General features: G+C 37.8%; 1 pseudogene; it reads right to left on the reverse strand.

Annotated features, from left to right (window-relative positions):
• Positions 1 to 6,102: 6,102 nt before the first annotated feature.
• Positions 6,103 to 10,441, reverse strand: LOC113299051 (annotated as a pseudogene).
• Between the last annotated feature and the right edge of the window lie 1,388 nt (positions 10,442 to 11,829).

The raw sequence follows: 11,829 nt of genomic DNA on the forward strand, positions 1-11,829 counted from the left end.
TTTGAACTAGTTATGGTTAAGATGAATAAGGTTGATATGAGAGTAATCATATGGCTAACCTCGGTTAACTATTTGTGAACCAACATGGTGTACACGTTTGGGTACGGTTACATAAACCTAAATGAAGCTGCATTTCATTTGTGTGTAACAAGCTAAGTTCGATCTAACGGTTGAAAGATATTAGCTTAGTTGAATCAGGTTTTTCATCTAACGGTGAATATTAAATCCTTTGTTACCAAGGTAACTTAGATTGCAAACCCTGATTTGAAAACTATATAAAAGAGAACTATAGCAACTGGGAAACCTAATCCCCGCACATCTTGTGTGTTATTAGTTGCATAACTAGAGTCGATTCTCCTTTAACCTTAGGTTTCTTCTCAAGACCCTGTAGGTTAACGACTTGAAGACTTCATTGGAATTGTGAAGCCAGACCCAACTATTCTCTTTGTAGTTGTGTGGTCTGATCTTTTTGTTTCTATCGTGATTGAGTGCAATTGTAAAATTGGCTTGAGATTTATATGTCCGATAGGAAAGATAAAAAATTAGTCACAAATACCTTCGTCTCATCGTTTGTGTTTCCACAATAACTTGTTTCGCTAGTTGATTAAGTTTATTGTGAGGTGATTGATAATACTATGATGTTCTTCGGGAATATAAGTCTGGTTTATCAATTGGTTCCTGTTCACCTTGATTTATCAAAAGACGAAACAAAAACTCTTGGGTATTTTTGTGGGAGACAGATTTATTCAATCATATAGACTTTTCTTTGTGAGACAGATTTGTTTATCAATTCTTCGACTTTGGGTCATAGCAACTCTTAGTTGTGGGTGAGATCAGCTAAGGGAATCAAGTGCGTAGTATCCTGCTGGGATCAGAGACGTAAGGAGCGCAACTGTACCTTGAATCAGTGTGAGATTGATTAGGGTTCAACTACAGTTCAGTCCGAAGTTAATTGGTAGTAGGCTAGTGTCTGTAGCGGCTTAATACAATATGGTGTTCAAACTGGACTAGGTCCCGGGGTTTTTCTGCATTTGCGGTTTCCTCGTTAACAAAATTCTGGTGTCTGTATTATTTTATTTCTGCATTATATTTTGATATATAATTGAAATATCACAGTTTGTGCGTTAAGATCAATCAATTAGAATATTCAACCTTTGGTTGTTGATTTACATTGATTGACACTTGAACATTGGTCTTTGGTACCGTTCAAGTAACTCCTCTTATATTCAATCGGGTTCGCAGATTTCTATTTGCTGATTGCGGATTAAATTAAGAGTTAGAGATATTAAGCTCTTTGATATACTTTACTCTAGATTGAGTCTGACTGTCTAGTTGATTCTCTAGAAAGTATATTGGAGTAAGTCCTCTCGGATTGCAAAACTAATTGTTGAGTGTGGTTGTTAGACTCCCGCATTTTCAGAAAAGATTATGGTGTACTTGGTACCCTCGTCATTTCAATAGACAACAAATCAAGAAATAGTTTTGGTCATCTAACATTGACAACAAGTTTGACATGCTAATACTTGTGGGCTCAACCGACCAATCCTATAACAGGATGCATCACAGAAAATATAATGCAACCATTTGGGAGACTCTCCTTAGAAGGTTCCATGTACACTGCAGGTTCTTCAGCTTGAAAAGTTGGTAATTCTGTACAAGTTTCTGAACTTAGAGGCAGGTTAGTCTCGCTGGCAAGTTTGACAGCGAAACTTACAGTAGTCAAAGGGTTAAATTTTTTATCTTGGAAGATATTAAAGCATCCATCTCTCCGAAAAAAATACACAACATGTCTTTATGATTATTATTGAATTCAAGTAGAATTAGAATTAGAATCAAGTCGAACATGGTGGATATAAGGGAAAGCTTCCCAAACAACCATGGAGAAAGGACAGTGAAGAACTAAATGTTCAATGGTTTCTAAAACTACCATCACGCAAAAGGCATGTTATATCCTGCCCAGCAATATAATTAGAAAGCTCAAATTTGGTGGGAAACGATGTTTTCAAAGCATTTCCAAATGAATGGTTGTATTTTTGGTAAAACGACACAAGTCCAAATAGCCTTATGAACTGGATTAATGGAATCATTTGTATACATGTTTTAAGAGACTTGACCAGTGATGACCTTATATACAGACTTAACCGAGAAACCACCAGCTTTGGTGTATCGCCATACTAATCTATCAACACCAGAAACTAGTATTCTAGTATTGACAACTTTTTGGCTAGAAAAAAAGAGTTGATAAGATTAAACTTCCATTGCATTGCTTAGTATCCTCATCCATAAGATCAGGTACCAACTATCCTATGATTGGGATAAGTTTTACACAAAGGACGAGCAGCTCAGGTGTATGTTGTGACCATTTATTAATTCCCATACAAGGTTGTTTTCAACATACGTTGGTTGGAAAGAAAAGCATACCGTTGATTAACTAGCTAGTGACGTATGCAATCTGAATAAACATACATTATTTGGAGGAAAAAAAGAACAGTAAAAAAAGGGTGATCATAAAACTAAGATGGAAGAGTACTGTTAAAGATTTTTTTTATTTTTTTATTTTTGGATAATAAGTACTGCTAAAGATTGATTGCCCAAAAGTGCAGGGTCATGGAATGTGTGCCAACTGTTGCGTTCTCTAATGTTCAGGCATATTCCTATGCATATGGAAAACATCAGATTTTTCCATATATGCATCCATTATGGGTATGCTAAACTGCCAAACTCATATGCATATATGTCAATTATAACATATAGGCATACACGATGGAGTGTCCATCGCTTGATGGTCATAATCTCGCTCGTTGGTCATTCTAGCGCCGTCGTTAGTCAGTACACCACTCGTTGATCTGATCATCGCTTATGAGTTCCTCATCCAACGGCTACAATTCTTGTACCCAATTTCAAACTCATTTCAACTCACACCAGAAATTCTAAATCTTTCTAGAATTTCTCAATCTTCTTCAAATCTAAAACAATCACACCTTCTCTACAATTATTAATTTCTTGTAATATGGATTCACAATCTCAAAGCCAAGGTAACGGTAAAAGTAAAAAAGGTCAAAGTCCGGGTGCAAAATACACCATGATAGAAGATGAATATATTTGTCGTAATTATGTTTTTTTTACCCAAGATTGTGTCGATGGTTCACAACAACATGGTAACACCATGTGGGAAAATATATTTCGTAAATATGAAGAAGAAACCATGAACATCAATTCTCATGATGCAAAAAGGTTAGCAGAACACTTCATTGTAATCAACAGGGAAGTAATCGCTTATGTTGGATTGATAATGCAACCCAAGAGAGGCTGAGGGAGTGGTCTTGTGGATGTTGATGTTGAAAGAAAGGTTCGTACGGATTGGCAGCGAAAACATGGCAAACAGTTCGCTTTCGAAAGTTGTTATCATATTTTGAAGGTGTTGAACAAATATAATCCAGATGTGTTAGCAGGTAATCAACAAGTACCTGAAAGGTCACCATATAATTCTTCTCTCTCAACCCTAAATTTACCATTTTCACCAGGTCCATCAAATTCTTCACCAGATACCTCAAGAAACCCAAATGTGAACTTAGTTCTCAATGATGATGGTGGTGGAAAACTTCCAGGGAGGAACAATGCAAGACTGGCTAGAAAATTACCCCAAGAAGGAGCAAGTTCCGGTGGACTTAATATGACAGAGTTTATGGAACATCAAAAGACCGTCGAGAAGAAAAGAGCAGTTGATAGGAAATTTCAAAACACGGAGAGTAAGAAAAGTCGTCTTTCTCAAGAAAAATTTGGGTTTGACTATGAAAAGCATAACATTCTTCAAGCTAACACTTCAATTGTGAACGCTCATCAAAAACATGTGTGGCAAATCGAATTTGACGGGATTCAAGTTCAGATTGAACAACAAGATGGATTTACTAACAACCATGATAATGATGAGGATGAGTTCGGTGTAGTAGTTCCTCTAGATGATTGATGTATTAATTTAAGTTTTAATTTGAAGTATTGCATTTTAATTTGATATGTTTTTGTTGCATTCTACTTAATATTAGTTTGAAATGAAAAGTTGATTAATTTGAAATGTTGTTGCAGTCCACTTAATTAAGTTTCGCATATTAACTTAACCAAAATACATAAATATAATTAAACCAAAATACATAACTTAAACCAACATAACTTAATAATTAAACCAAAATACATAACCATTAAACCAAAATAACTTAAACATAACTTAAAGTACATAACTTATCTTCCATGCTCTGCCCAAAGATTCACTCTCAGATCATCTCTTAAACTATCAAACAAATTCTGGTTCTGAATGTAATTAGTCATTTGAGCATAATTCCTTGCAGGGACCCCTCTTTGTGGTTGAATCTCTGGCCTCAAATCTTCATCTTCATAGTTAATCCACTCTGAATCACGACGGGTTTCCTGAATGACCATGATGAAGTATTATGCAAGTGAGCATAGTCTTGTGCATTTCACGAGCACTCAACCAACGATGTGGGCCACAAATTATAGCGAACTTCCTCTTCAAAATTCCAAAAGCGCGTTCCACATCCTTCCTCGCTGCCATTTGGGTGGTGTTAAAATACCGGTATGAATGCCCTAATGTACCGGCAGGAGGCTGACGATAGCATTGAACCAAGGTGGACCATTTTGGGTAGATATCATCTGCAAGATAATACCCATGAGTGTACTTATGGTCGTTGATTGTGAAATGGACTTGGGGACAAATTCCATACTTCATATCTTCAAACAGGGGCAACCTTTGAAAAACATTAATATTATTTTGTGAACCCGGAAGACCAAAAAAAGCGTGTCATATCCAACAATCATAAGAAGCGGCAGTTTCAAGGATAACGGTTGGTTTAGGATAATGACCCATGTATTGACCGGCCCAATAAACATGGCATCCTTGCCATACCCAATACATACAGTCAAGACTACTTAGCATTCCTGGAAATCCCCTTTCCTCATTCTCCCTCAATATTTGTCTAACATCTTCCTCGGTGGGTTTTCGTAAATATGTTGGACCAAAATGATTAATCATTACTTCAAAAAACAATGAAAGGTAAGTGAATAAAGTTGTTTTACCCATACGAAGGTACTCATCGTTCGCATCCGCTGGTCTGCCATAACCTAGAATCCTTAAAGCCGAAGTAATTTTTTGTTCGGGACTATGACCTCTAATATTGAGTCCATAAAACTGGTAATTAAATTGAGATTCTACTCGACAAAGCTCTTCAATAATCTTTATCACCAGATGACGAGGCATACAGAATCGACCTTGAAAATTTTGATCAGAGTACACACAATTGGGAAGAAAATAATCGTGCATCAGCTTCTGATGGTAAAATTCCCTCCCTCGATACATATACCTTCTTGAGAATACTTCTTGTTGTGCTGGAACTCTAGGTATTTGGCCCCTATGTACAAGCATCAAAGTGTCGATTAGTTTATTATCTTCGGCTTCCTCATCATCAAGTTGTTGCAACCTCCTTCGATGCAGTTCTTGTTGTAATCTAAACCGATTCATAATAACATTTCTCTCTTCATTGGATCTCGCCATTGATGATTATGAAATTTAAAATTGGAATAGAGATAGAGAAATTGGTGAAATATAGGTAGAAGTAGGTGTGAGTAACTTGGAGAAATACAAGGACGTATATATAGGAACCAGTATGGGGAAAATAGCCGTTGCAAGATATCTATTGGTCGGTAATCTTAATATCGCCAACGCTACTATTTATATTGTGCGATGGGATATATGACGCCAGCGTTCTGGATAATAACGCTCGCTGAAACTTGATCGTCCAGTGGTTTTCCCATAGTGCGGCAATTGGTTTGCCATGCCACCTGGTAAGCCAAACTGCTATTTTTTGGTATGTGCATAGAAATAGGCCTTAAATTCTGTTCCATAACATCATACAATTTACGAGAACGGTCAAGCAAAAGCTTACCATCCAAGTTAAGGGGACTGAAACGCTGCAATATGCAGGACGCCAAGGTGGAATGCGTTAGTCTGTTCTTCTATGATTTCTAATAACTACGAGAGGGATCTTTTAAATGGTGACACATTAAAACACTTGTTCCACCGCACAACCCACATGAAACATTGAAACACTCTGAACAACTTTCATACTCAAAATAAGATGAGTTACAGTTAGGTAACATATACATATGTACTAATTTATTAACAGCAGACTTGACCGGACAGGTTTCAAAATTACCAAGGTCTCTATGCGGTCAGTTTTGCCACCATATTCATGTGAGGTGATCCTTGGATGAATATGGCCATCGGATAGTGCTGGCAGCAGCTATACCAAGAATACAAAGATGAGTAGTCAACATTTCGAACAGGATAACTCCTCAGAATGCAAAAGATTTTTCTACAAGTTCATCACAGCTGAAATGACACGACAGAACGAGGTATTTCTTGGTCCCCCCAAATGTAGGACTGATCCTTTGAAAGAGTTGTCATTTCTTGCAAACAAAAGAACCGGATCATTTCAGATATCCAACCAACCAACATATCATAAAGGCTGCAAGCTTCCCCACCAATTTCTCATGGATATTCCCTAACCACCAATTCTCAGTTCTCCTTTCGCTAATCTCACTCTACACCACAACACATCACGCCTATCTTGGAAAAGAAAGACTCGAAAAGCCTAGTAGACCCGTCCGTCTTATACCAGTTTCTAATATAAAGGACCCCTTCCAAATTTCCTCTCCTTAATAGCCAATCATGAATCGAATAAATTGAATAAAAGAATCATAAAGTTGGCAAGACATCTGATGTCACAACCCACAAACACGAACAAATATCGCTTGTTGACATGCCTGCAAGATTTCACTACAATCACAGAAATGTTACTAATCGTCGCAGTATCACTCCCAATTGCGTAGCAAGAATTATAAAGCATGTGATGGATCCCAACTACAAACTTGAGTTTTGTAGACCTCTGGTTGTAGCTGTAAATGCTGTGGCAGAATCCAGTTTTTTCGATCTCAATGTGACCTATTAGGAAGCCCATAAACATGTTTGATGACTGTGAATATTACCAAACTTGCAGAGACTAATCCCAACTGGTGAACTAACACGACGAGATACCCATCAAAAAAGGAGGTTTTGTCGCACAGTGGACTATTCTGAAACCCTCCTAAGCTTTCAGATACAAACTGGTAATCCATAATTTTGGAAAGACCTAATGCATCCATCCCACCCTGCAGTCACAATTACCATACCCCATGCACGAGGAGAATTTGATGTTCTCTCGCAAGAACTCTTCACAAACTTTGTAATGAGATTTGCAGAGAGATGATGACATATTTATTGAATTTGATGTCGGAAGTTTCTCCTCTGGCCAAGTTGCAGTTCCCTTCGAAAAACCAACTGAGAAGAACCCACTACTCAAAGAGAAACAATCGGGTGACGATAAGCGGGAATGCAGCATTCCATAGTCTAAATTATTTATTTTAGAGCAACCTGAAATTTGATCAGATGGAAGTGATCCCCATTCATTTGAAAGACCGGAACTCCCATAACTCGCACCACACCAAGGAATTGCAACTGATGCATTGCTGGAGATGAAGCGTTCACATGACCAGGTGTTCTTTGCTTGTAAATGAGTTTCATCCTGGCTATCAGAGTTCCAGATGTAAATATTAGAATCTTCACTTGCGGAAACGATATGTTTCCCATCTGAAGTAAAAGAAGCAGATATCTGACTTCCAGCATTTTTAAGGCCTGAAGATACAAAAACACAATAAGAGAAGATCCAAGTACTATGTATAGTAGTTGCTATGATTCTTAGCTGTTTCTTTCGAGATAAAAACTAAAGAAGAAGGTTGTATGCCAAATAAAAACCACATCCAGACAACCAGAAAGGATAGGAAGCCTCACCCCTGAACTTGCAGATAACATCAATCCCATCGAGAACACGCACATGAGAATCCGCAGAAGTGACCATCAATTTGCTGGGGTCGCTAGGGGAAAACTGGAGAGGAGATACGGTCCAATAATTGAGAAATTACGAAATTGTTACAGTGTTGCAAGTAAGAAAGAAATGAACTTCAAGGCAGCAAAAAGATAAGAGCAAAAAGATACCTGAAATCCAGTAATCCTCTTGGCAGTAGACTTCTTTTTAACATGTAAGCAGAGTTGAGTGCCCAATTGCAAATGATTATCTGGTCAACGGGAGAAAAAGATTCAGTTCACGATTTTAAGGGAGGCTTCAGTGATAGGATCAAGAAAATAGAAAAACAAATCATTTTCTAGAGATCTAAGTTTGGCAATGAACGAAGGCACAGTTGATCGAGATCATTTTTCATTATAGTAACATCAATTACACGGTAAATTGTCAGATAAAATCTACTTTTGGCAACTGAAATTTTAGTTTGAGAAAGACGTTTCTACGAAAGTGTTCCTACCTGATGCATCGAACACGTAGCAATTGCCTGTCATGGAGCCAACTACTATGCCCTGCATGAACATACACATAGAATAGTTAAGCAAACCAACTGGATAACCAAGTCACCAAATGCAATTACATATATCTAAAAAGAAAAAGCCAACGAACCTGTCCAGTAGGCCGATAACACACAGCAGTGACAATTTCCTTTATATCAGTCCAATCAATCACTTGGCAGTCGGATATTGACCAAATTCGAACCTTTCCATCTATAGAACCACTGATGAAGTAATTATCATCAACTGGATTAAAATTCACGCTTGTCACTGGAAACCATAAAAACAAAAAAAACTGAGATCAATTTAACGTATTAACAAACCGGATACAAACTATCAACATCATACCCCAGATGACCAGCCAATGGTTAGCAGGTATCAGAGACTATGTAAAGTTTAGCAGTGGGAAGACGCACCATAATTATTGTGAGAGAAGATCTCGAGGCATTGATTGCTTCCAACTTTCCACAGGCGAACGGTGTTATCCACGGAGCATGATAGCAAATACTGTACAAAGAAAGAATGCTGTAAGAAAACAGTTGCCAATTCCTTGAACGACAAAATCTAAGAAAATCACAAACAACACTAACCTTATTTGACCAAGACAAATCCAAGACCTCACCACTATGACCATGAAACTCATGAAGTGGTTTTTCTGATAATCGAAAAACTTTTGGGGGCAATATGACACAAGCCGAATCAGAGACTTTCCTAAGGCTCTTGCATTTAGGCATTTTCTTCTTATCCGCCAAGACAGGGGATAATTCAGACGAACTGTTCAGCTTGAAATACATGCACGAAGGATCAGTATCTAAAACTTCACTCTCGCTTGATCTTTCCACCTCCAACACTTCCCACACACGGACAATTCCATCTTCACCTGCACTAGCTAGATACTTCCCATCAGGACTAAATTTCATTGATAATATTGAACCATCGTGTGCTTGGATCTCTTGTCCCATACAGAGAGCTGAGAGTTCCTTCGATGGCTTTCTACGTGCACGTACGCCAACCCTGCGAACACTATCTTTAACAATTTGTCGCAAACCATTTGGGCTCACTCCCGCACCTTCCCCTTGCCTATTAACAATGCAAGCCACTGCACCCAGTTTCTTTAGCCACCCTTTGCTCGCCCTCCGTGTAGTCTTACCTGAATCACTGGTTTGTGCGACTCCTCGGCGCATTACCCTCTGAACCACAGAAGACAAGCCAAGATTTCTTTGGAACTCTTCAACAGTGACCAATCTGTTTGAACCCACTTGACGAAGCCTCTTCAACATCCCATCTTGCCCCAATTCATCCACAATAAACTCTGTTCCGTCATCCAAGTTCTTGATTCTACATTCAAAATTCTCTTCAGAAACTAAATCATCAGATAAAAATCCATCTCTAGAAGATTGACTAGATGAAAATTCGTCTTGAAAATCAGAGTTCCCCAGTACTGCTCCGCTGCTTTCAGAAACTCGGTCAATTTCAATTGAGCCTTCATCACCAGAAGTACCCTCAGAATTCTCCTTGTCAGTCTGATCTAGATTTATACCCATCCATTTAAAGAACCTACCGCGACGTTCATTAACACTGGCTGGTTTCTTAATCCATAATTCATAGCGGAAACTACTCGAGTCGGAATCACCGCTACTACAACACGAATTGTTATCTAAAATGTCCAAATATTCAGAACTAGAATCAGAAATTGATGTAATTTCCTCCCGGGTATCATAGAAACGCTCACTGTCTTCTTCACTGTTAAAACTCCTCATTGTTCCTACAATTCAAACCATGAAAAAACTACTCAATAAAGAAAAAGAGACAATTTTCCCAAAATTCCCTCATTCCCCTGTATGCTGTAAATGTAGGTTGGGTAATATAATCCCTTCTAATTATATCAAAAAATATATATATTTTATATAAAATTCCTAAAATCTCTCCCCCCATGAAAACGGGGTAAATGGTTTTGGAAGAAATAATTAAAAAATACTAATGAATATAAGACTAATTCTAGAAGATCCCAAACTCCAAACAAGGAATGGTTTTGTAAACAACTTATAATAACACGGGTTAGTCGTGGGAGACTTCGAGAAATTTTAATGTATTTGGGTTTTCTCCTGTTAGTCCTGAGGGAGTTTGAGAGAGTCTCTCCAAATCCCCGTTAGTCGTGGGGGAGTTTAGAGGAGTCTCCTAAACTCCCTAGAAAACACCTGTTAGTCGCTGGAGAGTTTAAAAAAAAGCTCTTGAACTCCCTGTTAGTCATAAAACCCTACAATACTAGGGAGTTGGTTGCTTTGGGGAGTTTGAAGGAGTTTTTAGTGTATTTTGGTCTCACAACAAATCTCTCAAAAGAGTAGAGATTTTACAGGGGGTTAGTCGTGGGAGAGTTCGAGAGATTTTAATGTATTTGGGTTTTCTCCTGTTAGTCCTGAGGGAGTTTGAGAGAGTCTCTCCAAATCCCCGTTAGTCGTGGGGGAGTTTAGAGGAGTCTCCTAAACTCCCTAGAAAACACCTGTTAGTCGCTGGAGAGTTTAAAAAAGCTCGTGAACTCCCTGTTAGTCATAAAACCCTACAATACTAGGGAGTTGGTTGCTTTGGGGAGTTCGAAGGAGTTTTTAGTGTATTTTGGTCTCACAACAAATCTCTCAAAAGAGTAGAGATTTTAGTGTATTTTGGTCTCACAACCAAATTTGGTTCAAAAACTTTCTTTTCAAATCATACGGATTTCTCAAATCTCACCAACAAAAATGTTGTTCCCAACATGATGAAATGATTGTCAGATGATGGCCATTATGATACGGTGAAACATTTCTAGGAAAATATTAGGATAGTGATCTAGAGTCCATGAAAACGTGTGGATATATAGATTTGTTTAGATCTACATATCCCGTAAGATGCGCCAGCAAAAAAGAATGTAAAAGTCTTCACAATTAGCGCTTCCCTGAGTTGAATTACATTACCACTTCTGCAACCACCGTCAAAACTATTTTCTCACCACTACCATCACCACCTATAACCAACCACTACTCCCTTAACCACCCCAAATAAAAACCCTAATTTTAGAAATAAATAAGATTCAATAAATGTTATAGCTCGGAGAAAAGATTTTGAACCAAATTTTAATTCCATCACAATACGTGACACATTTGGTCGCTCTCGGTGGACAGTTAGTAAAAACTTCAACAGGAAAATGTGGAAAAATGTTCATGAACAAAGGAAGTTAGAATTGTATGGAGACCGTTAAATTGAAGGGAAAAAAAATTATCTCGTTGCACAAAATAACATACTATTGATACAGAGATATGATCATTTTCATTTATTTTTTTTCTTTTGATTAAAGATCAATGTTATTTGCAAATGAGGGTCTATTGTTTCTTAAA

The sequence above is a fragment of the Papaver somniferum genome, chromosome 7 (genome assembly GCF_003573695.1).
Source record: "Papaver somniferum cultivar HN1 chromosome 7, ASM357369v1, whole genome shotgun sequence".
Lineage (NCBI taxonomy): Eukaryota > Viridiplantae > Streptophyta > Magnoliopsida > Ranunculales > Papaveraceae > Papaver > Papaver somniferum.